Source organism: Echinops telfairi, unplaced genomic scaffold, assembly GCF_000313985.2.
Source record: "Echinops telfairi isolate 266 unplaced genomic scaffold, ASM31398v2 ScPeMD7_7467;HRSCAF=8505_0, whole genome shotgun sequence".
In the NCBI taxonomy this organism is placed as follows: Eukaryota; Metazoa; Chordata; class Mammalia; order Afrosoricida; family Tenrecidae; genus Echinops; species Echinops telfairi.
The window spans coordinates 4,929,606-4,954,625 of NW_022111367.1; positions in this window are offsets into that span (position 1 = coordinate 4,929,606).

A 25,020-nucleotide genomic window follows, 5' to 3' on the forward strand; every position below is an offset into this window, starting at 1 on the left:
TGGGGGTAGGGTAGGTGGGAGGTGTCTCAGGCAGTGGCATGAATCCACCATCAATAGGCTGCTGATGGCTCCTGGAATTGGTGAGCATAACAAAAGGAGATAGAGGAATAAGACTCAGGGTTCAGCTCCAGCTAAAGGTGAAGTGACGAAGATAATTCAACTCTGCTTAGGATCTCTCTCTTATACAAAATGCCACACTCTCAAGGAGGTGGATTAATAGGCTTCAACCTGATTGAAAGTTTGGGCTCCACCCTGGCCTCTTCCCAGGAGTGTCTGATTGATAGCAACGCTAACCAACCCAAAGGAGAAAGAAAATGAAGAAAAGAGTAGATGTTCTCAGAGGCCTATCTCTGCTTTTGCAACCAGAAGTAAACAGACAAAAACAGGAGTCCACAGAATCTGGGAGTTTCCTTTATTTCCCTATTCCTTCATCACAGATCTTTTCTTCCACCACCACCATCCCAGTTTGATTGGCACATAATCCACTTCAAATAATTCAATCGTTCAATTATGTCAAGAAGAATTGTACAATCATTATCACAATCAATTTCAGAACAATTTCTTTCTTTCCCCCACCCCACTTAATTAAATCACTTTTCAAATGAGTTGTGTAATCACATTCAGTTCTAGTGTTGTCTCCCCCTCCCACCTTCACTGTTTACTCCCGAAATCTCCTCCCCCTCCCAATCTCTCCCCACCCACTCCTATATCCCCTACAAAGCCTTGCATCAGTTATTACCTCTATGCGTCTACTCCTGTGCTTCATAAACTGGTAAACCAAGCAGAAATAATAAAGACCAAAAAAGAAATGAGGAGGTAAGGATAAAGCAAAAGTACTCTAAATATAAAATACCAACTATGGGCAAGGAAAACAGACCACCATCAACATTTAAAAAGCCAGGGAAGAAATTTTTGTCATGGAACAAGCAAGAGATCTTTGCATCGGTCCTAGAACAAATTGGGTCTACAGGGAGGTCAACTGACCAAGTATTAAGTTTGATCCCACCTAATCAGGATTACAATGATCTATATTTGATAGTAAGGCTGTTCCAGATCTTTGCCTATGGTTACAGGGGATCTGCCAGTGGCTTAATCTAACTAGATACTCTGCAGATGGGTTTTGGGCTCCCATTGTCTTTCACAGCCTCCTACAAATTGAGTGTTCACAATTTTAACTCTGATACTTTTTCCCTTCATCATATTTGAATTTTGTTATTGTCATCTTTGGATCATACAAGCTGGTGTGCTTCTTCCATGTGGACTTAGTTGACTCCTTGCTTAGAAGACTGCTTGTTTGAATACCTTGTTTGAAATTTTTAAGACCTCAGACACTATTCTGATTGATAGCCAGGCACCATCTGCTTCCTTCACCACACTTTGCTGTAACACCCTTATCATCAGTGATCATTTCATGAAGGCAAGCATCAAGCATGCCCATGTTATCAGAACTAACAGTTCTTGAATTGGGGCTAGAGTTCAGTAGAAGCCAAGTCCATCTGCTTGTCCAGGGAATATGCATGACTGAGGTTTACTTTGGTGGTCCTCTTATGACAAAATAACCCCCCATAGGACCAACTACATTAGCACCAGCAACAAACCAAGCAGGAAAAAAAATCAAACAAAATTTTAAAAAAGCTAAAAGCAGGAAAACAAATACCCATATAAACAGAAAAGTACAAGGTTATCAATCACGCCCCTGGGGTATAAGGTGACTGCACTGGTGACATCAATTTTCCCAATGACACAGCACTCCGGACACTGTGGGTTTGAGGAGTCTATGCAAGCACAGATCTACTTTGGGCCACAGCCCATGAGTTGCTGCCCTGCACATTTTGACCTCCCATTCTATTGAGCTTTGTTTACCCTAAGCATGGGGGTTGGTGCCAGGGAGGAAATTCCTAGGTCCGTTTTTCCATGTTTTTCCTACCCAACACATCAAAACCCATCATGTCCCTGCAAGGGGGGTGGGTATCTAGGTAGTAAATATATGGTGACTCTGGATCCCTTTCCATTGGACACTCCCTTAGCCAGGGCCTCCCAGCTGCATCAGGGTGGATCCATGTGTCTTGTCAGCTGCTACGTCTCCCAGGGAGTGAACAGATAGTCTCCCCACCTCCAAGGAAAAAATACCAGATTTCCCAGAATTCTCAGGATAAGGCCATGTCCACACAGAAGCCTCACTGACTATGATCCAATTAACAGACTAGACTCCACCCCTTCATTTGTAATCCTCTCAAATTGAGAATAAGTAATATCACCATATCCTTTTCCACCGTATGTATTTCCACTGTATGTATTTACAAGTCTAACAGTGTATATGAGTTACAATCTCTCCACATCCTCTCCAGCATTTGTTGTTTTCTGTTTGTTTTTCTTTTTAATTTGGGCTAGCATTGTGGGTATAAAGTGATATCTCATTGTGGTTGTAATTTGCATCTCCCTAATGGCCAGTGATCATGAACATTTTTCATGTGTTAGCCATTTGTATTTCATTTTTGGTAAACAGTCTGTTCATGTCTTTTTGCCTCATTTCTTAATTGGGTCATTTGTTTTTTTCTTATTGAGCTGTTACAGAGGTAGGTATATTTTTGTAATTAGACCCTTGTCCGATGTGTCATTGGTTAAAATGTTTCCCAATCTGCGGGGTCTCATTTTACTTTCCTGATGAAATCTTTTGATATGTGTAAGTGATGTATTTTCAGCATGTTGCAGTGGTCTATCTTGTCTTCCACAGTGTGTACCTTCTGCAATAAGGCCACTAAATTTGTGTTAGCCTTCTTCTTGATGATCCTGAGAGCTTTGTGGTTTATATTTATGTCTTTAATCCATCTTGAGTTTATTTTCGTGCATGGGGAAAGATGTGTGTCTTGTTTCATTCTTCTGCATATGGAAATCCAACACTATTTTTGTCCAACACTATTTGTTGAAGAGGCTTTCTTTCTACCCAAAAGATATTTCTAGGTCCTTTGTCAAAGATTAATTACCTGTAGGCTGATACATTTTTGTCTTGGTTTTCTGTTCTGATCCATTGGTCTATGTATCTCAAATGTGCTTTACACAATTGATGTATGTATGGATTGTGATAAGAGTTGTATGAGCCCCTAATAAAATGAGTTTTGAAAAATCACCAGTGCTACGCTGTTTTGACGACCGTGTCTATGTAGTAGGTTTTTGGGTTAGACAGTGCCAGGTCTCCTATTTGGTTTTCTTTTTAAGAAGTTCTTTGCTTATCCTGGGTCTTTTCCCTGCCCATATGGTATTTGGAATTAATTTTTCCATTTCTTTAAAGGATTTATTTGGGATTTGATTTGGTATTACATTGTATCTGCAGATGTTTTAGTTAGTACTGTTATTTTCACAATTAAATCTGCCTGTCCATAAGCGTGGGATAGTCTTCCATTTATGCAGGTTCTTTCACTTTCTTTTAGCCGTGTTCTGTAGTTTTCTCTGTATAGTTCATTTGTTTCTTTAAGTTTATTCCTAAGTATTTAATCTTCTGTATGGTTATTGTAAATGGTACTGATTTCTGAATGTCGTTCTTATATCTCTCTTCTCTGGCACACAGGAATCTGATGCGTTTCTGGCTATTAGCTTGGTAGCTTGCTACCTTCCCAAATTCCTTGATTGCTTCCAGCAGGCTTTTTATGGAGACGCTTTGGTTTTCTAGATATAGGATCATATCATCAGCAAATCGCAAGAAGTTCACTTTTCTTTGCCTATTTGTGTTCCTTTGGTTTCTTTTTGTTGTCTGATGGCTCTGGCTAAAACTTCCAGCACGATGTTGAGTAATAGTAGTGGTGGGGATCATCCTTGCCATGTCCTTGTTTTCAGTGGGAATGTTTCTAGCTTTTCCCCATTGAGCTTGATGTTGGCTGTTGGTTTCTCATATATTGCTTTTATTGTGTTGAAGAATTTTCCTTCTCTCCATTTCGTTGAGTGCTTTGAACATAAATAGATGTTGAATATTGTCAAATGTGTTGCCTACATCTGTTGATATGATCATGTGGTTTTTATTTCTTGCCTTGTCTATGTGGTGGATTTCATTGATTGTTTTTCTCATGTTGAACCATCCTTGCTTACATGGAATGAATCCCACTTGGTCATTGTTGGATTATTTTTTTGATATGCTATTGTTTGCTATTGGCCAAGATTTTGTTGAGTATTTTAATATCTAAGTTCACGAGGGATATTGGTATATAATGTTCAGTCTTTGTGAGGTCTCTGTCTGGTTGGGTATCAGTGTTATCTTGGCATCAGAGAATGAGTTTGAGAGTTTTTTGTCTTTTTCCATGTTTTGGAAGAGTTTATGTAGTATTTTTGTCAGTCCTTTGAATATTTGGTAGAATTCCCCTGTGAAAAAATCTTGATTTGGGCGCTTTTTGTTTCAAAGTTTCTTAATAACCTGTTTTATTTCTTCTTTTGTTATTGGTCTGTTCAGTTTTTTAATGTCTGTCTTCATTAATTTGGGTGGGTAATAGATTTCTAGTTATCTAAAATTACTTCTAGATTTTGGAATTTGTTCAAATACAGTTTGCATGGTAGTGTTATTATTCCTTTTTATTTTCTTTGGATCTGTTGTATTGCCTCCATTTCAGCTCTTATTCTGGGTATTTGGATCTTTTTTTACTCCCTTTTTAAGTTTGCCAGTGGTCTGTCTATTTTGTTAATCCTTTCAAAAAACCAGCTCTTGTCTTGTTGATTTTTTTCATTGTGTTTTTTGTTTTCCATGTCATTTGTTTCAGCTTTGACCTTTATGATTTCTTTCCTTCCTTTATTGGAGGGTGTGTTAGTCTTGGTTGACTAGAGAAATAAATTCATAAACACTCATATGTGTATAAGAAAGAGCTTCATATACAAGAGCAGTTGAATATTGAGAAAACATCCAAGCCAAGTCCAGATCAAGTCCATAAGTCCAATATTAGCCCATATGTTTGAGACCAATATAGAAATTCCTCTTCAGACTCACTCAGCACATGCAATGACGCTGAATGCAGGAAGATCACAGGCCAGTGTGTGGACAGTCTTGTGGATCCAATAACAGTGAAAGTATCTCAGCGCTAGCAGGGGCCTCCATGTGGCTCCTTCAGTTCCAGGGCCCTAGGGTAATTCCATGTGTCTTCTCAACAGTAATATCTCGCAGGGAGTGTGTGAGTGTCCCGCCTCCAGCAAGCTATTTATCACCTTAGTGGCTCCAAATGAGGTCATCGAGCTACAACCTGATTGGCAGGCTAAACTCCACCTCTTCAATCTTAATAACCTCAAACTGACAATAGATTATGTAACTACCACAGAGGGATTGTGTTGTTCTTATTCCAGTTCTTGGAGATGTTTTGTTAGGGTGTTGATTTTAGATTTATCCACTTTTTCCATGTGTGTGTTGATTTCTATAAATTGACCTCTGATAGCTGCTTTTCTTATGTCCCAGAGGTTTTGATACGTGGTGTTATCATTTTCACTTGTCTCAAGGAATTTTTTAATTTCCTCCTTTGTTTGCTTTATTGCCCAGTCATTTTTAAGTATTATGTTGTTCAGTCTCCATATATTCATCTTTATGTGTCTGCTCATTTTATTGTTGATTTCTAATTTTATAACTTTGTGGTCTAAGAAGATTGATTACAGGATCTCGCTTTTATTGAATATGTTGAGGCATGGTTTGTGGCCTAGTACATGGTCTATTCTTGAGAATGTTCCATGTGTGTTGGAGAAGCATGTATACTATTATTTCATTGGAGGGAGCATTTTGTATATGCGTAGGAGGTCATTTTTCTTGATTATGTTATTGAGCTTTTTTCTGCTTAGTGAGTCTTTTCTTGATGTACTCTCTTTCCTTGAGAGTGTCGTGTTGAAGTCCCTTGTTAGTATTTTCACTGTGTCTATATCCTCATTTAATTCTGTGAGGAATTGATTGATGTACTTTGGGGGGTCTTTCATTGGGTGCTATATGCTTATTATAATTATGGCTAACTGAGTTATTTTCCATTTATCATTAGGTAGTGTCCATTGTTATCCCTTATTACATTATTTGCCTTGAAGTCTACTTCTCAGAGATTAATATTGCTACCCCTGCTTTCTTTTGATTGATTCCTGGGATTCTTATGCCTGCTGGCCACTTCCCAGTATCCCTGTGCCCAACAGCTGCATCCCATGCTTCCTGCACCTGCCAACTGCTTCCCACACTTGCTATGCTCACCTACCACTACCCAGGTGTGCCAGCTTGCTGGGAGGAGGACCAAGATAGGCTCCCCTTGAAGGTATCACAAGGAAGTTCGAGTGGACTTCTAGAGGTCCTGGATGCTGGAGACTGCTGTACCGAGCACATCTGAATCCCAACTGGGAAATACCATTGCTGAGCTCTTGCACATCCCCTTAACAGCAAGGGTGTGTAGCAATACCTCCCAGCTTTCTCGGGAGAGATCCAGCCATCTCCAATGAGATAGTTATGCACTTCAAACACACAGCGTAGTTGGCTCCAGGTAGTTCTTATTGGTGAGATAAAAAACACATGGCTCCTTTCCTCCCCAGACAAATTTGAATCCGCCACATCAGGGCTGCTCAGTAACTTTCCCCACCCCTCTCGAGGTAGCCATCTAAGGAGGGGTCCCAACTGCCTTAACCAGACCACCTTCTGATCAGAAGTCCCTCCTCCCTGGAGCATAAACTACAGTAGCCTAGATTCATGCTGGGACCTTATGTAAGGAGCAGAGAATTCTTAGTTGTGCAGCAATCTACTATAAAGGAGCTGTGGTCATTACATACTTTTGTGTCAACTTGAGGGTTTTAAGAGTGAAGGGTGGAGTCTAGCCTGTCAATGAGCTCACAGCCTGATGCCTGCTTATATGTGTAGCCTTCTCATGAGGATTCAGGGAACTTCCTCTCTCTGGTGCTGTCTTCCTACTGATGATCTATGTGGAGAGTTGCTAAACCCTACAAGGAGCCCTTCTGCTTTGCCTTCCCATAGAAGAATCACACTCAGAAAGTTGGAGGAGCTATGTGAAGACCCGCATCAGCACTGAGATGCTTCCAGCACCATTGGATACACAAGACCATGAGTTGCACCCAGCAGCCTGTGAATTTCCTGCATTTTGTATCATTGCATGTGACTACATGATTCCGAAGAATTCATGGACCAATACTGGACTTATAGGCTAATATCAGACTTACAGACTTGATCCGGACTGGGATGGGTCATTTTCTCAATAAATAATTGCTCTGTGATATAAAGCTCTTTCTTACACATATATGAGTGTCTCCTGATTTGTTTCTCTAGTCAACCAGTCTAACACAGGGGCCTTCTGTTATAAATACAAATAATTGAATGATAGCATTCTCCCTTTCATAATTTACAGGGTCGATAAGGGACTCTGGTAGATTTAACATGCCCTTCATGTACCCCAATCACCACAAGTTCTATAACCAGCTTCCTGCACCTCAACAATACCCATTCTCCCCTAACTCACCAAATTAAAACATATCCTCCATAACCCTTTTCGACAACTTATTAAAAAGTAACACATCTAACAGTAAAGCTTCTTAAGATAATTACCACTAAGTAAAACATGCCCCTGAACACCCATATCTGATTTCTCCTATACACCCAAATAACACGACCTCATCATCTACAAGCAACATCTTTTCCAGCAGCTAGCTAATCCTCCCGTAACCTATAGAGCCAGCCCCTCCTCCTTTATAATCACTGAAGCCATTGCTGCATTTTAGTTCATCCACTATGTGATAGAGTAAAAGCCAATTTCAGCAGCTACCACACACAAAAAAGCTATGGAAACAAAAGTCAATGACCCCAAAATAATGGTTCGCACAGAAAAAACGCAGACCTTGAATTGCTAGATAGAGAATTCATGGGAATGTTGTTGATATTTGTATAAGAATTTAGGGGACCAATCCTGAAAACAGATGCAAAAGAGAGACACAAGAATCCTCACACTTAAGGGAAATTCAAAAGTTAAGGGATGAAGTAGCAATGGAAGAAATTAAAAATTGTATCAGCAAACTAGAAGATAACCAAGCAGAATCCAGCATACGTGAGAAGCAATCACACAAAAAAGCAAAAGAATCTGAAGTATGAGGAGGATGTGGGATTCTATGAAGCATAACAATATTTGAATAATTGGCATCCCTGAGCAGGATTAAACAAATAAGCCTAAAGTTGAAATAGTAAGGAAACTTTTGGAAGAAACCTCCTGCCCAAATATCACAAAGGAGGAGACAATAACCAAGAAGCAGAAAGAACACCACTTTGATCAAACTAAAAAGAAATCAAGACATATAATAGTCAAATTATCCAATTTCAATTAAAAAATGACAATCATATGAGCAGATAGAGTGAAATAAAACAGCCACATATAAAGGAAAAGAGATAGGTATGAGCTCAGACCCCTCCACAGACACCATGCAGGAAAGAAGAAATTGGAGCAACATATTCCAAAAGTGGAAGGACAATGACTACAACTCAAGAATCCTTTATTCAGCAAAGCTTTTCACTAAATTTTAAGGAGAAATAAGGGTTTTTTTTTCAAATAAGGAAATATTTAAAGAATACGTAAAAATTAAACCAGCATTACAAAAAAATACTATCTAGTAGGTTATGGGAAGAAATTCAACAACCACAGCACACAAACATGAGATCACCGCAGGGTGTAACAATACCCAGAAAACAAAAGTACTCAAACATCACAGATAAAATAAAGAAACAAAGACAATAAATTCCTCACACACATACATCACCCTATAAAAAATGGGAAATATCAAACACAAATAGGAAGAGATGACAGCATCTAGTCAACAATTAGATTCAATCACACTGAATGTTAATGGGCTAAATGCACTCATTAAAAGACAAAGAGTAGCAGACTGGATGAGACAGTAAGACCCAGAAATCTGCTGCCTTCAAGAGAAATATCTCAAACTCACAGACAAAAACAGATTGAGAGTCAAAGGTTGCTGAAAAATTTATCAAGCTGATGGCACTTAAAAAAAAAAAGTAGTGGTGTCAATATTAATCTCTGAAAAATAGACCTCAAAGTAAACAAGATAATGAGAGACAAGAATGGACATTCCATAATGCTCAAGGAGTCAGTAGACCAAGAACATATGACCATAATTCACTTATATGCACCCAATTAAAGACCCTCGAAATTCATCAACCAAATCCTCCAAGAGATGAAAGGAGAAATCACTGGATCAGCAATTAATAGTAGGTGATTTTTAATACACCACTCTCAAAGAAAGATAGATCAACAGGTAAGAAACAAAGCAGCAGAAGAGCTGAACAAGACTATCAATCAACTTGACCTCATAGATATCAATAGAGCTCTCCATTCATCAGCAAAACAAACAAACAAACCACATATTCTTCTCCAATACACATGGCTCACATTCTAGAATAGACCCAATGCTGGGACATAAAGCAAGCTTGAGAAAATGCAAACACTAAGAGATCATTCAATCCATCTTCTCCAACAACTGTGCCATTAAGTTGGAAATCAACAATAAAATCTATGGGATGCAGCAAAAACTGTCATCAGAGGTCACTTTATTGTAATAAATGCACATGTAAAAAAAGAGGAGAGAATCACGGTTGCCTCCTTAACATAGCACGTTCAACAATTAGAACATAGGCAACGGTATAAACCTTCCAACAGCAAAAGAAAAGAAATTATGAAATAGCAGAAATAAATGAAATGGAAAATAGAAGAATGTTGGGGATAATTAACACAAACAAGAAGTTGATTCTTTGAAAGGATTAACAAAATTAACAAACCACTAGCAAACTTAACAAAGGAAAAGAAGGAGCAGACATCAATATCAAGATTTAGGGATGAAACAGGAAGTTGCAACAGATCCAAATAAAATAAAGATTAATAACACAGTAATTCGAAAAACTGTATGTTAACAAATTCAATAACTTGGAGGACATGGACAAATATCTAGAAAAACACTCACTGCCTAAATTGTTGCATATGGACATTTAGAACTTGAACAAACCCATGGAAAAAGAAGAAATAGAAAGGTCATCAAGAAACTCCCAACTAAAAAAAAGTCCAGTCCAGATGATTTCACAGGAGAATTCTAGCAAGTATTCAGAGAATAGCTGACACCAATCTTACACACACTCTTCCAAGGAATAGCAAACTCCCAAACTCATTTTATGAAGCCGGCATAACCCTGATACCTAAAACAAGCAAAGGCCCCACAAGGAGAGAGAAGGACAGACCTATTATCTTTCATGTACATAGATGCAAAGATCCTCAACAAAATCTTGGTCAATAGAATCCAGCAACCTACCAAAAAAAATAATACATTATGACCAGTTGGGATTCATGCAAGGGATGCAGGGATGGTTCAACATTTAAAAAATAAATTACATAATCCACTATATGACCAAGAAAGGGGACAAGAATGATATGATCATATCAATTGAAGCAGAAAAAGCATTTGATAATATCTAGCACCCATACCTAATAAAAACTCTCAAGAAGATAGGATTGAAAGGGAAATTCTTAATACAAATTAAAGACATATGAAAAGCCATTAACCAATATTATCCTCAATGGAGAAGAGCTGAAAACATTTCCACTGAATAAGGGAACTCAACAAGGATGTCCTTTATCTCCACTTTTATTCAACATTGTGCTGGAAGTCCTAGGCACTACAATAAGATGATGACAAGAGATCCAAGGAGTACAGCTAATTAAATAAGAAGTGAAACTGAAGCTATTTTCAGATGATATGCTTTTATATATTGAGAATCCCAAGGTGTCCACAACAGGGCTACTGGACACAATAGAGGTGTTTAGTAGTGTAACAGGATACAAGATTAACAAGCAGAAATCCATTGGGTTCCTATATATAAGCAATGAGAAACCCCCAAAAAAAGATATCAAGGAAATGATAAATACTTAAGAATAAACCTAACAGAAAACCAAAAGACCTGTGTAATGAAACTACAGAACATTAGTACATGAAACCAGAAAGGATCTATACAAATGGAGGAGCATTCCATGTTCATAGACTGGAAGACTCAATGTTGTGAAAATGTCAATAATGTCTGCAGCACTGTACAGATTCTATTGCAATCCCAATACAAATTCCACAATCATTCTTCAGAGAAATGGAAAAATGATTACCAACTTCATCTGCAGAGGGAAGAAACCCAGGGTAGGCAAAGAACTCCTCAAAAAGAACAAAGTAGGTGGTCTTGCTCTACCTGACCTCAAAACCTACTGTAGAGTCACAATTGCCAAAAAAAAAAGCCTGATTTTGGTATAATGATAGATACTCGGGCCAATGGATCAGGACAGAAAAGCCAGAAATAAAAAACACCCACATACAGAATATTGATTTTTAACAAAGACCCCAAATCATTACATTGGAAGCAGATGCCCTCTTCCAATGCCAATAAATGGTATTGGAAAAGTTGGATATCTGCAGTATTAAATTAAAAAATTGGCGCTGAGGGAGGAAGGGCCAGCCCCCACCTGCTGCTACTAATACTACTCAACGGGTTCAGTAATGCACAATTGTACAGTTGAGATATATAAACATTATATTAAAGTCATTGAGAGCATGAGGGATAGTACAATAATACAGTCAGGCATGTTACATAGTACCATTGCTCACCTCAGCCCAGCTTGGTGGTCCATGTGGAGAGAGGGGGAAGGGAAGGAGGGAAAGGGAACAAGGGAGAGGGGAAAGAGAGGGGAGTGACCAGGGAGTGAGCAGCAAGGAGCTCAGAGTCAGAGAGAGAGATCTATATTGCTGGCTCACACCTATATACCTTTTGGGGGCAAGCCAGCCCACTAATTACAGGTAGAGACATACGTCACAGGAAGGGGCTGCACTATAGGTTACACAGCAATGAGAGGGTGGTCTAGGGGGTGGTCTCTGGGTCTCCATAGGAACATTATCAGTAGGGTGAAAACTCTGCCTACAGGAGCCTGTCCATTGTCCCCAGAGGCAGGGAGCAGGCCCACCCCTGTGGAGGGATGAGACTGCAGTCTGGCAACTGATTGCCCTCAGTGGGGGAATGCCTGCGCATCTGACCTCCCCCCACAAGTCCCCCTTTTGTTTTATATATAAAATTCAAAAGAGCCACAGTGCCTACATGGTTGTTTTCTATACATTGAAAACTGCCAAGGCAAAACTTCATGGTCCAATTAATATAGCCAAAAATTCAGGCTTATAGCAAACACTTAGAATTCAGGCTTGGAAGGTAAAGACCCCCTATGCCCATCTGCAGTTGGAAGAAAATATGAGAGGGGCTGGATGCTGCGGTGGGAAGGAAATGAACAATTAGGCATGTCTGCTTCTATGGGGAGAACGAATCAACCATGTGATCACTTTCACGGCATCAATGGAGAAACTGTGGAAATGATAAGCAACCACAGGGACATGTACCTGGACTCTACCCCCAACACCCAGAGTGGCGGTCTTCCAGCCATGGATTGCCAGTCTTCTAGATTCCCCCTGTACCCATCAGGAAATAAGTCCCAGTTCTATTCCCTTTGGTGCTAGTTATCCCACATTTCCCTTTTCAGCATTACGTTTAAGATTCAATAGTGTCATGGAGGCAACATGGTCTCTTTTCATATCTCTTAGCTTCCCATAGAAGCGACATGAGACTGCGAGCATCAAAATGATGATAAACAACACAGTCAGACTAGAACTTAAGCTATGAGAAACGCTTTGAGCCCAAGCTCGCGGGTCCAACCCTTCCATGCCTTTCACCAATTGCTTAATTATATCAGAGCCAGGAGATGCCTCAAGCTTGTCTTTGAATGTATAGAAAATATCCTTTTTAAGCTGATAAACATCTAATGAAATATTTCCCTTAAACCCTTCCAAATGTTTCCTAATCAAATCCCAATCATGCAATGTTACATTACATAGGTAAGGAGTTACACAGAAAATAGTTACATTTCAATCACATTACAGCATTAATTAACAAGTCCAAAATCTTGATGTTTCAGCAAAGCAACAGTCTGTAGTAATAGTCCAGTCATTATTTTATAAAATGTTCAGCTTTGATAGAGTCTCAGAGTGTCCCTTAGATGGCATCCGCAATGGAAGAGATATCTCTGCAGTCAGCGATCACCATTCTCAGGAATCTGCGAAGTCTTCTCAACGTTTTGGGTAACTTCAGTAACAGGACAGGGTCACGTCACAGCATGGGCGTCCTTCTTTTCTTCTGGGCCTTGCTGGCTGAAGAGAAATCCACCTATCTCCTTTGCCTGTGAAAATATAAACAAATAGCCCCTCTCTTCGGGGTGTCATTAACCTGCAAAAGGAATTATGGTTAAGATTGGGTGACTTCTCCGTCTCTTCCTTGTCCATCTTTCTCCAAACGTGGTTGCGTCCTTCTAGAGGGAGTCCATCAGCTTTATCCTGCAAAAATATAAATGCATAGCCCTTTCTCCAGGTGAATTGACCCGGATCCCAAACGCGGTTTCCATCTTCTTGGGACTTCTTAGGATTAGCTTTCTCTGTAGAACTGAAAATGTGTTTATCTTCCCTAATTTTATTACAAGCTTTTAGTAAGGAGAGAAATTTTTTGGTTAAATTGACCAAATGAAATTCATCATACATAAGATCCCTCTTCTCCCCCTTCTGTTTTAACAATTTAGATTTCAAAGCACTGCTAGCAAACTTAGTTACCTTGCTTGGTCTTGAACCAGTAAAACTACTTGTCAGCTTGCCATACTTTGAAAGACTGAAAAAATTCTTAATAAATTTGTTCAGCTGTTCTTGAAGTAACTTACCAGACAGACATTTTTTTCTCCAAGTTTACCGATAATGTTTTAGGCTCAATGAAGCCATTTTGCCCTTCAGGCTTCTTACACTGTATGATTTTACAATCTTGAAATAGTCTCTCTTGGTTAACTTCACTCATTACTTTTTCCAGATAGTTATACATTTTTATTCTAGAGATGCAGGGAAGTAAATATTGGCTTAAGAAATCTTCCTTTTTTAGAAACCTTGGTATATCAGAATTTATCATTGCCTTGATTTCTTCATAATCCTGAGAATTTACATTGGACTTTCCTAATAAATATCTTTTAGTTCTTTTAGGTAGCGGACCCCAATTATCATTCTTAATAATTTCTGATTTAATCACAGCTTTTGGCTTTTCCTCACAACTCTGATCAACTCCAGTATCAATTTTAATTCCTTGACTATTTAGGTTAAATCTTCCTGATAGAAGCTGTATTACTCTTTCAAAGACAGTTTCCTGCGTTTTAGAATCAACAAGCTGCTGCAAGGGCTTCTGAGCCATCTCTTGGTTAGTCAAACCAACTGCAGCGATAACAGAGGCTGGCCTTTTGTAAGTTTGGCTAGGTTTGATCTCCTGCTGTGAGACTGGCTGATGCCTGCGTTTTCTGCCATTCAATGACTCTTTAGCTGGGTTAGGCAGAGGCCTTGCCTTCTGAACTCTGTCAGGCGGGATTTGGATCAAACGCCTTCCACCATTTTCCCGCCAGGAAGCCTTGGCTAATGGTAACCCATTACTGTCAAATCTTGAACGACATTGACTCGCCCAATGACTTCCCTTCCTGCAGCATGGGCAAAGTTCAGGTTTTCTCACACCTGAATTAGGTAGCCCTGGCCAATGCTCTGGCTCCGGCCGCAGTTTGCATTTCCTACACTCTTTTTGAAGATGACCTGTTTTCCCACAACCAAAACACTTTTTTCTAGGTCTGATATAATTCGCCAATGCAGCTGCCATGAGGTTGGCCTTGTATTCCTCTGTCTCTACATTCCTGCATATCCTGAGATAATCTAACAGGGTGCCCTTTTCCCTGTAAGGCCGCAAGGCATTTTTACACTGTGTATTAGAGAAATCATAAGATAGCTTATGCACTAAGTCTCTTACTGCCTGGACATTTTTTACACACTTGGAAATAGCATCTTCCAGTCGGGACACAAAGTCAGGATAAGGTTCATCATTCTGCTGTCTTATAGCCCTGTAACTCGGCTCTCTCTCTTCTGATGGAATTATCTTTTCCCAGGCACTTAAGCAAACTTCACGTATCTGTCCTATTGTCTGTTCATTAAACTGTAGTTGGGACTCAACTGTGATATACTTCTCATCTCCTAGCAGCTGATGAATTCCTATATCTATACCCTCTTCTGCATTTCTGTGAGCACGTGCGAGAGCTGTTTTGGCCCATAATAATTGATATTGCAAAGATTCTGAAGATGAGAGGCAAGATTTCGTTATCGCTCTGCAATCTGCTGGGATCCAATGCTCATAATCTGCCAGGAATTTTATCATACTAATAACAAATGGGGACTCAGGGCCATAGTTAGATACAGCTTGCTTGAGGTCCTTCAGTAGCTTGAAGGGGAAGGCAGTATGTTGCCGTTCTTGAATCCCTTGTGGGTGCTGCTCGTTGGGCTGTCTGTCTATAACTCTCACGGTATACGCCATTCTAAATTCTAAATCTGCTTCTTCTGCAATCCCTCTTTCTACTCTTGAAAGTAAAGATGCTTTTCTATACTCTTTGCTTCTGTTCTCTGAGCTGCTCTTTTTAACCTGTACATCTCCAAGTTGCACTTCCTCAACTTCTACTTCTGTGTCAGCTCCCCTAATTTGCATTTCTTTGGAGCTAATCTCTCTACCTCCAGCACTGGCTTGCTTGATTGTTTTACAATCTCTGGTCTTTCTTACACTAAATTCCAAAAGAGGAGCAGATGAGTTTACTATGTCCTCTTCTGACTCAGTTTTTTCAATACTGCCTAAAATCTTCTCATTTGCGCCATTCTGCCTGCTTCTCACCAGATTTAAGTTTGCATATCTTAGATGTTCCTCATTACTTTGCTGGTTCTGTTTTTCTACCTTTGAAAGCAAGGGAGCTTCCTGGGCTTGCTTAATAGCCTCACTTTCGATCTTGGAATTAGCTGCCTCTCCTACTTTATCATCTTCAAACCTTCGGAGGCTGCAGTCCCCCAAGGGCATATAGGCTTTGGCCATGTTTCTTTTAGAATCAGAGGCCTTAGAAAATAAATCAATCCCTGCTTTTTCAGTTTCTCCTAAAATTTCATCGCCTAATTCATGCTCATTCATAGACAGTTTAGCTTGCTTTTCTAGATCTGGATAGCTCACACAAAACTTCTCACTAGACTGATAATCTTCACTCTCTTCCTTCTGCAAAAATTTTAAAACCATCTTAACTTGAACCCACAGAGACCACGTCTCCATAGGGATACTCTCCCCATCTCTGTGTGCCTTCTTGGATTTCAATCACCTCCTCCCAGGTCTCTAGATCAAAAGTTCCTTCCTCCGGGAACCATGGATTATACCTTTTTACTACTTTTAGAAAACATTGCATCTTTTTCTTAGTTACTTTGACACCCTGTCTCTTCAGTAAGTAGATGAGCTTAGTACCATAAGTTTCAGGTTTACTTTTACCTTGCCCCATTGTTCTCTTTAAAATACTCATTCACTATTTCCACTACTTATCCACCAATCCCCACACCGGATCCTCATTTCACAGTATTTTCCGATTCACTCTACATTCCAGTAGGGCCGTACAATTGTTACACGTGATATATAACTCATTGCCACGCGTTGAGCGCCATTTGTAGTATTAAATTAAAAAATTGGCGCTGAGGGAGGAAGGGCCAGCCCCCACCCGCTGCTACTAATACTACTCAACGGGTTCAGTAATGCACATTGCCAACAACTTGATTCTTACTCATGACAACCTTATGTGTTACAGAGTGTAACTGAATTCCATACAGTTTCCTTGACCACAGTCTTTACAGAAGCAGACCTCCAAGCCTTTCTTCCGCATCACCACTAAGTGGGTTAGAGTCACCAACCTTTCAGTTGGTAGCTCAGTCTAAACTGTTTGGGCCACCTAATGAAGGAACATTAAATGACTGTCTCTGTGGAAATATAACATTGGTGTGTTTGTATTCTATTTTTCTTATACAATAATAAAACTAAGTTTAAAAACATAACTTTACTGCATGCAATTTTAAAACATTTTTATCAAGGAGAATTTCCAATATATATAAAATAGTGAATAGAACAATGAGCTCTCATTAAACACACACACACACACACACACACACACACACACACACACACACACACTATTATAATGGGGTTGATTCCAAAGCACAGAGACCATATAGGACAAGGTAGAACTTCCCCATCAGGTTTCCAAGGCTGTAATATTTATATAAACAGACTAGCACATCTTTTTGCCACAGCCTCTAAGTTGTGATCGCAGTCTCTCAGCAACCAAGCACATCATCGCTGTGCCATCAGGGCTCCTTTCATACTTGTTACCTATGTTCAATTATTAACTTCTGCAATATTGAACTTATGACTTATCCAATTTCATGTTACTCCCTTTACCAGCACTTTTCTCTTTGCTTTATCATCTTGAAGTAAATATCAAACATCGTATCATTTTCACCCACAAATCGTTCAGGATGTATGAGGGTAATTTTAAAAGCATTATTATTTGGTTTCCAGTTCATACATACATAGGTTTATTCCAAATGAAATGCATGTGACATGTCTATGCAGCCAGCGGATAGATACAGATATGTTCTCAGTAATGTACTTGTTTGAATATCCTTAAGGAGGCCTGGTGGTGCAGTGGATTTTGTTGAACTACTTCCTACAAGATTGGTGGCTCAAACTCATCAACTGCTCCACTAGAGAAAGATGAGTTTGTCAGGTGACAGGCTGTATCTTGGAGCAGTTTTAGTCTCACTTCTAAGGGAGCTGTGAGTAAGGATCAACTCAACCACAGAGGTATTTGGTAGTGGTTTGGGTTTAGTCTCCTTCCTTGACTTGATTTTGACGCATAGTGACAGAGTAGAACTTTCCATGGGCATTGCCAGAACTATAACTCTCCCACAGTGGTAGAGAGACTCATCTTTCCATTACGGAGTGGCTGGTGGTTTCTAACTGCTCACCTTGCAGTTATTACCCCAACGCAACCCACTCTAACACCGGGTATCCTGTATAGTCTCTTTAGGGTGCCTTAGAAAGGGTCCCATCAAAACATTACTTTCCAAAGAGATCTGCTGGGTCAGTGGCATTCAAGGCAGAGGGATCAACTAAGAAAGTTATGATGACTATATTTTGGAATTCCAAAGGATAATCTTGGCAAAGTTTCTCAAATAACATAGGAGATAAACATGGCAGCTTATTTGGAAAAAGTTCTAAGAAGATACAAGACTGCTTTGGGGAAGACAAAAGCCAGGAAAATTTACACCAAGAATTTTTTTTTTTTTTTTGCCTCACAACAATATACCCGAATCATTTTTCAAGGGGAGCAAGGGTTATCCTATGAAGATTTCATTGGAAAACTTTACTCATCACCACACAACTGTGGTCTTTCCTCTTAAAACTTTTTACTCTTCCCAAATTTCAAAGAACATGTCAAAGGAACATGAGCTAAGTCCTTGGAGGATGCCAAAATGGACTTGTTATTATGGTGGAAATCAAAGATCACAGAATTCCTCAGAGAAGGTGAAAAAAGATGAAAGCACAGTTTTCAGAAATGTCTAAACCTAGATGACAGGTATGTTGAGAAACAACAGCTTCATATTTTTATGGTTTTGTTGAATGATACCTTATTTTTTTAATTTTATGGCAAAAATGTTTTACTTTCAGATCTCTAACAAATAAGTACTCTACGACACATATTTAGATCAGTTTGTAGATACATGCATTTTCAAAGGTCGTGTTTTTCTAGTAATTTTTAATGGAAAAATTAAATGGTAAATCTTATCATCATAACGTTTTTGTGTTAGAAAAACACCTAAATATATCACCTAAATGACTTAACAAAAGGTTGAAATGTCTGAAGTTCAGAGTAGACATTTAGTGTATTTAATATGATTTTATGATAATATGTGCAAAGACTTTGCATTAGGAAACAAAAGCATTTTTCAAGCTGAAATAAAAACTGCAGAAAAAATTTGAACCTTTTATAATGTTCAAGAATTTTATGGACAAAATACTCAATGACATAGGAAGCATGAAGGGAAGATGGAAAGATGCATAGTAAGTGTACCAAAGAGATTTACTCCACCCTGTCAGGAGGTCGCGTGTGATCAAGAACCAATGGTATTGAGAGAAGTTCAAGTTGCACTGAAGGTGTCGGAGAGCAACAACTTCCACAAATGATGAAATACCAGATCTGTTAGAGATGTTTCAACAAATGCGTGCCACGCCGGTCGTGCTCACTCATCTATGCCAAGAACTTGGGAAGACAGCTCCCTCAATCAGCAACTGGAACAGGTCTATATTTGTGCTAATACTGAATGAAGGTTAGCTAGCGTGATACAAATGCTTTAACAAAATACAAAAATTATCAGACAACACTAGTAATGTTATATGTAAGTAAAGAATCAATACATTTGAATTGTGGTGCTGGAGAAGAATAGTGAAAGCACCATGGACTAATGAAACATAAAAACAAGCTGGATTGGAAGAAATAAGGCCAGAGTGCTCCTTAAAGGAAATGATAGCAAGACTTCATCTTACATACTTTGGGCCTATTGTCAGGGGAGACTTGTCTCAGGAGAAGGACATAATGTTTGGTAACGTGAAGGGGCAGTGATAAAGAGGAAAGCCCTTGAGATGTATTGACACAGTGGCTGCATCAATGGGCTCATGCGTATGAACAATTGTGGTGATAGCATAGGTTGGGGCAGTGTTTCGTTCTGTGATGCATAAGGTCGCTAAGGGTCTGAGCCAACTTGATAGCCCCTGTGATAGTTAGGTTTTTTTGTGCCAACATGGCTCCCATGGGGACATGTGGGCAGAGTTTAGCCTGTCAATGAGGTTGCAGCTTGATTGGAGGTCGACCAAGATAAATGACTCTCCAAGGCGGGCTCCTTCCTCTTGCTCCCTGTTTATCAGACCAGTGCTGCTGCCTGAGTTAGCTGCTCTTCCTCAGCCATGTGCTATGCTACCTGTAGGCTGAGCCAACCTGTGGATTGTGGTGGATCCTGTTGGCGTGCGATGCAACACTATGTCTTGAGGTTCCATTGCGACCTGCTTCTCTATTCTGCCCTACTTGCCTCTGCTACACCTTGACACCTCATCTTCGTGCTGTTGTCACCCCACCTTGCTGTGCCTGTTGCCTATGGGCTGATTCTGCTCATCTTGCCTGTGGGCAGACTTCACACCTCCCTCCAGCCACTTCACTGTCTGCTTTCTTGACCTTGGACCCAGTGGCTGGCATAAGTAGGAAGGACGTTCAGTATATTAAATGTCCCACGAAAGTGAGTTGGACTGAACCTTTTGTATTACTATGTGGGCTATTTAGCTGTTCTATCCCTTCTTACTACATATACCTATCCTTTTAGATACATAATCATAAGTGTCCTGGTATTGTTTCTCTAGAGAACCCTGCAAAACACAGCACCAAAAAACAACAACTAAGTTTCTTGAATATAATTCAAAAAGAGATGCAACATTGAGTCCAGTACATTGACAGGAAAATGTCAGAAACTCAAGCCAGATTCAGAAGAGGACATGGAAGGAGGGCTATTATTCCTGATGTCCAAAGGCTAAAAGCAGAAAATACCAAAAAGAGGTTTACCTGGTTTTTATTGACTATGCAAAGTAATTAAACTACATGAATTGTAACAAATTTCAGTCAACATTTTGAAGAAGAGGAATTTCAGAGCACCCCAGTTGGTCATACTGTGGTAACTTGTGTATTGCTGTGACCTGAAAGGGATATCAAATAACAGCAGAATCACCATAGTTAACAGGGTTCAGCAGAGATTCCATACTAAGGCCACACTCAGAATAAGGAATAGGCTGCCCACTGCAGAGGAATTAGCTAAAAAACCTTTGCGAGTGGCACCAGAACATTGCCAGATACTGAAATCCTCATGAATAAACGCAGAATATTGCCAGAGATAGTGACAAGAATGAGCCCCTCAGATGTGAAGGCACTAAAAATATGACTGAGAAAGAGCTGCCTTTTCAAAGTAGCGTCTACTATAATGACAAGGTTGGAGTAGACTTTGGGAGTAAAATCTTGGAGATTTTCATTTGCTGATGGGACATGACTCAAAAATGAAAAGAAACCAGCTATAAATAGCTATTAATATTTGGCAATTAGTGCACAAAATGTGAATCTAAAAAAACTAGAGGTCATCAAAAATGAAATGGAATGTATAAAGATTGATATCCCAGGCATTAATGCATTGAAATGGACCGGTCTTGGCCATATGACTTATTATAGTTTACAATACCAGTAATTCAAGAGGAATGGCCTTGCAATAATTATCAAAAAGGATATTTCAAGATCGATCTTGAAGTACAATGTTGCCTGTGATAGGATAATATCTATCTGCTAGGATAATATCTGGTAAAAACCTGGTGGTGTACTGGTTACACAATGGGCTGCGATCTGCATGGTCGGCAGTTCCAAACCACGGAAGCTCAGCGGGAGAAAGACTGGGCTTTCTACTTCAGTAAGCAGTTACAGTCTTGGAGACCTTCAGGGGTTGCTGAGTCAGCATTGGCTCAATGGCAGTGAGAGGAGGATATCAATCTGCATAGAAGGAAATCCAGTCAATATAACTATCATGCAAATTTATACACCAACCACTAAAGTTAGTGATGGAGAAATCGATGAATTTTATCTTCAGTCTGAAACTGATCAAACATGTAATCAAGATAATTATTGGTGATTAAAATACAAAAATTTGGAAAAAAGCAGAAGGAACAGCAGTTGTAAACTATGCCTTTGGTTCTAGCAAAACTGGAAATAGCATGGCAGAATTCTGCAAGACCAATAACTTCATCACAAATACATTTTCAACAATACAAACGATGATTCTACATATGGATGACTCGAGGTGGAATACCCAGAAAGCAATTTGACTATATTTGTGAGAAGAGATGATGGAAACACACTATATCATTAGCCAAAATGGAGCTCTGGATCACTAGTCATTTGCAAGATGCAAATTAAAACTGTTAGCTATCACCTTACAAACACATTGATAGCCCAATTAAAAAAGAAATTAATTGATCACAAAAGACCAAATATTATATGAGTCCACTGCTATAAGCATAAAAACCAAGAGGAAGGCAGGCTTTTGCTCTTAAGTCATGTAAACTTCCAACCCAGTCTCCCAAAAAAGTGGAGAGTGTGCCTGGCAGCCATGAACCATATATCACCCCCCTTATGTGGACATCTTAAAAATCATTTTGACAGAGGAGCCCTCACCTCAACTAGGGTCAATCCTTCAATAAGGGAGGAAAGGGAGAAGATTTGTTTTCAAACAACATTGTAATAAGGTCACCCCAGATTGACAGACACAGCTACAAAAATGATAAGTGAATGTTACTGGAAAGATTAGGGGAGGGAAGCATGCAGGTTTTGGAAATGATGTTTACATTTCTGTTGGTGGGTAAATGGTGAGAAGCAACCTTTCATCAGCAAAAATAATAAAAATAGCTTAACCATATTCATATAAAACCCAGAAGAGAATAAGCCTGGTATGTTCCCAATTAGACACTTTTTACCTAGTTTCTATCCAGCCCTAGAGACCCAGGCCATGTGTTATAAACTACTAGTATTTTCGACTCTCCTTGCAAGGTGCACAACATCCTGCATTGGCCACCCCAGAAAGACTCAATGTGTATATTAGTCTGGGTTGACTAGAGAAACAAATTCATAGACACGCATATGTATATAAGAAAGAGCTTTGTATACAATAGCAATTGAATATTGAGAAAATAGCCCAGCCCAGTCCAGATCAAATCCATAAGTCCAATATTAGTCCATATGTCCAATACCAATCTAGAGAGTCCTTTTCAGACTCATGAAGCACATGCAAAGATGCAAATGCAGGAAGATCACAGGCCAGTGGGTGGAAAGTCTTGTGGTTCCAGTGGCGGTGTAAGCATCTCAGCACTGGCGTGGGTCTCCACATGACTCCTCCAGCTCGAGGGCTCAAGCATAGCTCCATGTGTCTTGTCATCAAGAATATGGGGCAAAGAACGTGTGTCCCACATCCAGGGAGGAAGATAGGAGTTCCCAGAATCCTCAGGAGAAGGCCATGACCACAGAGAGGCCTCATTGGCTAAGACCTGATTGACAGGCTAGACTCCACCCCTTTGCAAATTGACAGGAGATTATGTAACTGCCACAATGTAGAATCCCCATTAAGTGAACTGGGCTTAACCTATTTTATTGAAAATTTTGTCCTTTCACAAACTCCCATTGTTAGTGTAAATAGTATCCAGTCACCTAATTAACTATTCATGTAATGCCTATACTTGTATAATCTCTTCTTCTCAACAGTGTGTTAAATTCTGTACTAATGGATAAATTAATGACACTGTCAGTAGAACTACCTAGGAGGATGATGAACAATGTTCTCTGTCATATAACAATAATGAGGTCTTCAACATGAACCAGAGGCATATGCAAACCCCAGTTTCTTGGTGCAGGTCTTTAGTTTTCTTGGTTAGGTTTTCCTTAGGTATTTCAGCTTTTGTGTGTCTATTGTGAATGGAATTGTTTCCTTGATCTCTTTTTTGGTGTTTCTATCACTGGTATAGAGGCACCGAATTGATTTCTTTTTATTAATCTTGTATCCTACTACACTACTACTAAATTGTTTCCAGTAATCCTATTGTGGTGACCTTGGGATTCTCAATAAATAAAATCATTTATATTGTGACAGTTTCACTTCTTCTTTACCCAGTTTTACTCCCTTGATTCCTTGCCATTATGGTACTGGCTAGGACTTCTAACACAATGTTAAGTAAGAGTGGGGATAAGGGACATCCTTGTCCAGTTCCCTTATTCAGTGGAAATTTTTTCAGCTTTTCTCCCTTTAATCTTGGCTATTGGTTTTTCATTTATGTCCTTTATTGTATTGAGAACTTTCCCTTCTAATCCTATCTTCTTGAGAATTTTTATTAGGAATGGTGTTGGATATTATCAAATGCTTTTCTGCATTAATTGATATAATCATATGGTTCTTATCCTTTTTCTTGTTAATGTGGTGGATTACATTAATTGTTTTTCAAATGTTGAACCATCCCTGCATCCCTGGTATAAATCCCACTTGATCAGGATGTATTATTTTTTGATTTGTTGTTGAATTCTATTGGTTAAGATTTTGTTGAGACTTTTTGCATCTGTGTTTATGAGAGTTATTGGTCTTTAGTACTCGAACCTTGTAGGGTTTCTCCCAGGTTTTGGTATCGGGGTTATGTTGACCTCAAAGAATGAGTTTAGGAGCTTTCTGTCCATTTCTATATCCTGGAAGTTTGTGTAGGACTGCTGTCAGCTCTTCTCTGAATGCTTGGTGGAATTTTCCTGTGAAGCCATCTGGACTGGGGCTTTTCTTAGTTGGGAGTTTCTTGATAACCTTGTCTATTTCTTCTTTTGCTATGGGTCTGTTCAAGTTCGTAATGTCCATAAGTGTTCATTTATGGAGAGAGTGATATTCTAGGTATTTGTCCACAAGCTTCAAATTGTTGAATTTGTTAACATACAGTCTTTTTCACCACTGTGTTATTAAACTTTTTATTTTGCTGGGTCTGTTGTAACTTCCCCTGTTTCATCCCCAATTCTTGATATTAACATCCGCTCCTTCTTTTCCTTTGTTAAGCTTGCTCATGGTTTATTGATTTTGTTCATCCTTTCAAAGAACCAATTTCTTGTTTGGTTAATTTTCTCCATTGTTTTTCAGTATGTATAACCAAGGATTGATGAACCTATAGAGATAGCGAATCAAATAAGAGTTTCAGGAGAAGGGGGAACAGTGGTGGTGGCTGGGGGAAGGAGAGATGCTGTCAAGGAGTCCATGTAGAAACAGAATGTTTGGAAACAACTGATTGTTCTAGGAAATGTACTATTCTGCTGGATGTGATTGAATCATGGAATGATGTGATGTATGTGTTAATTCCAAAAGAATAATACATTTTTAAAAAGAAAAATTCTAATATATTATTATTTGATCTCCTTTTTGACCCATTTAAAATTTCTT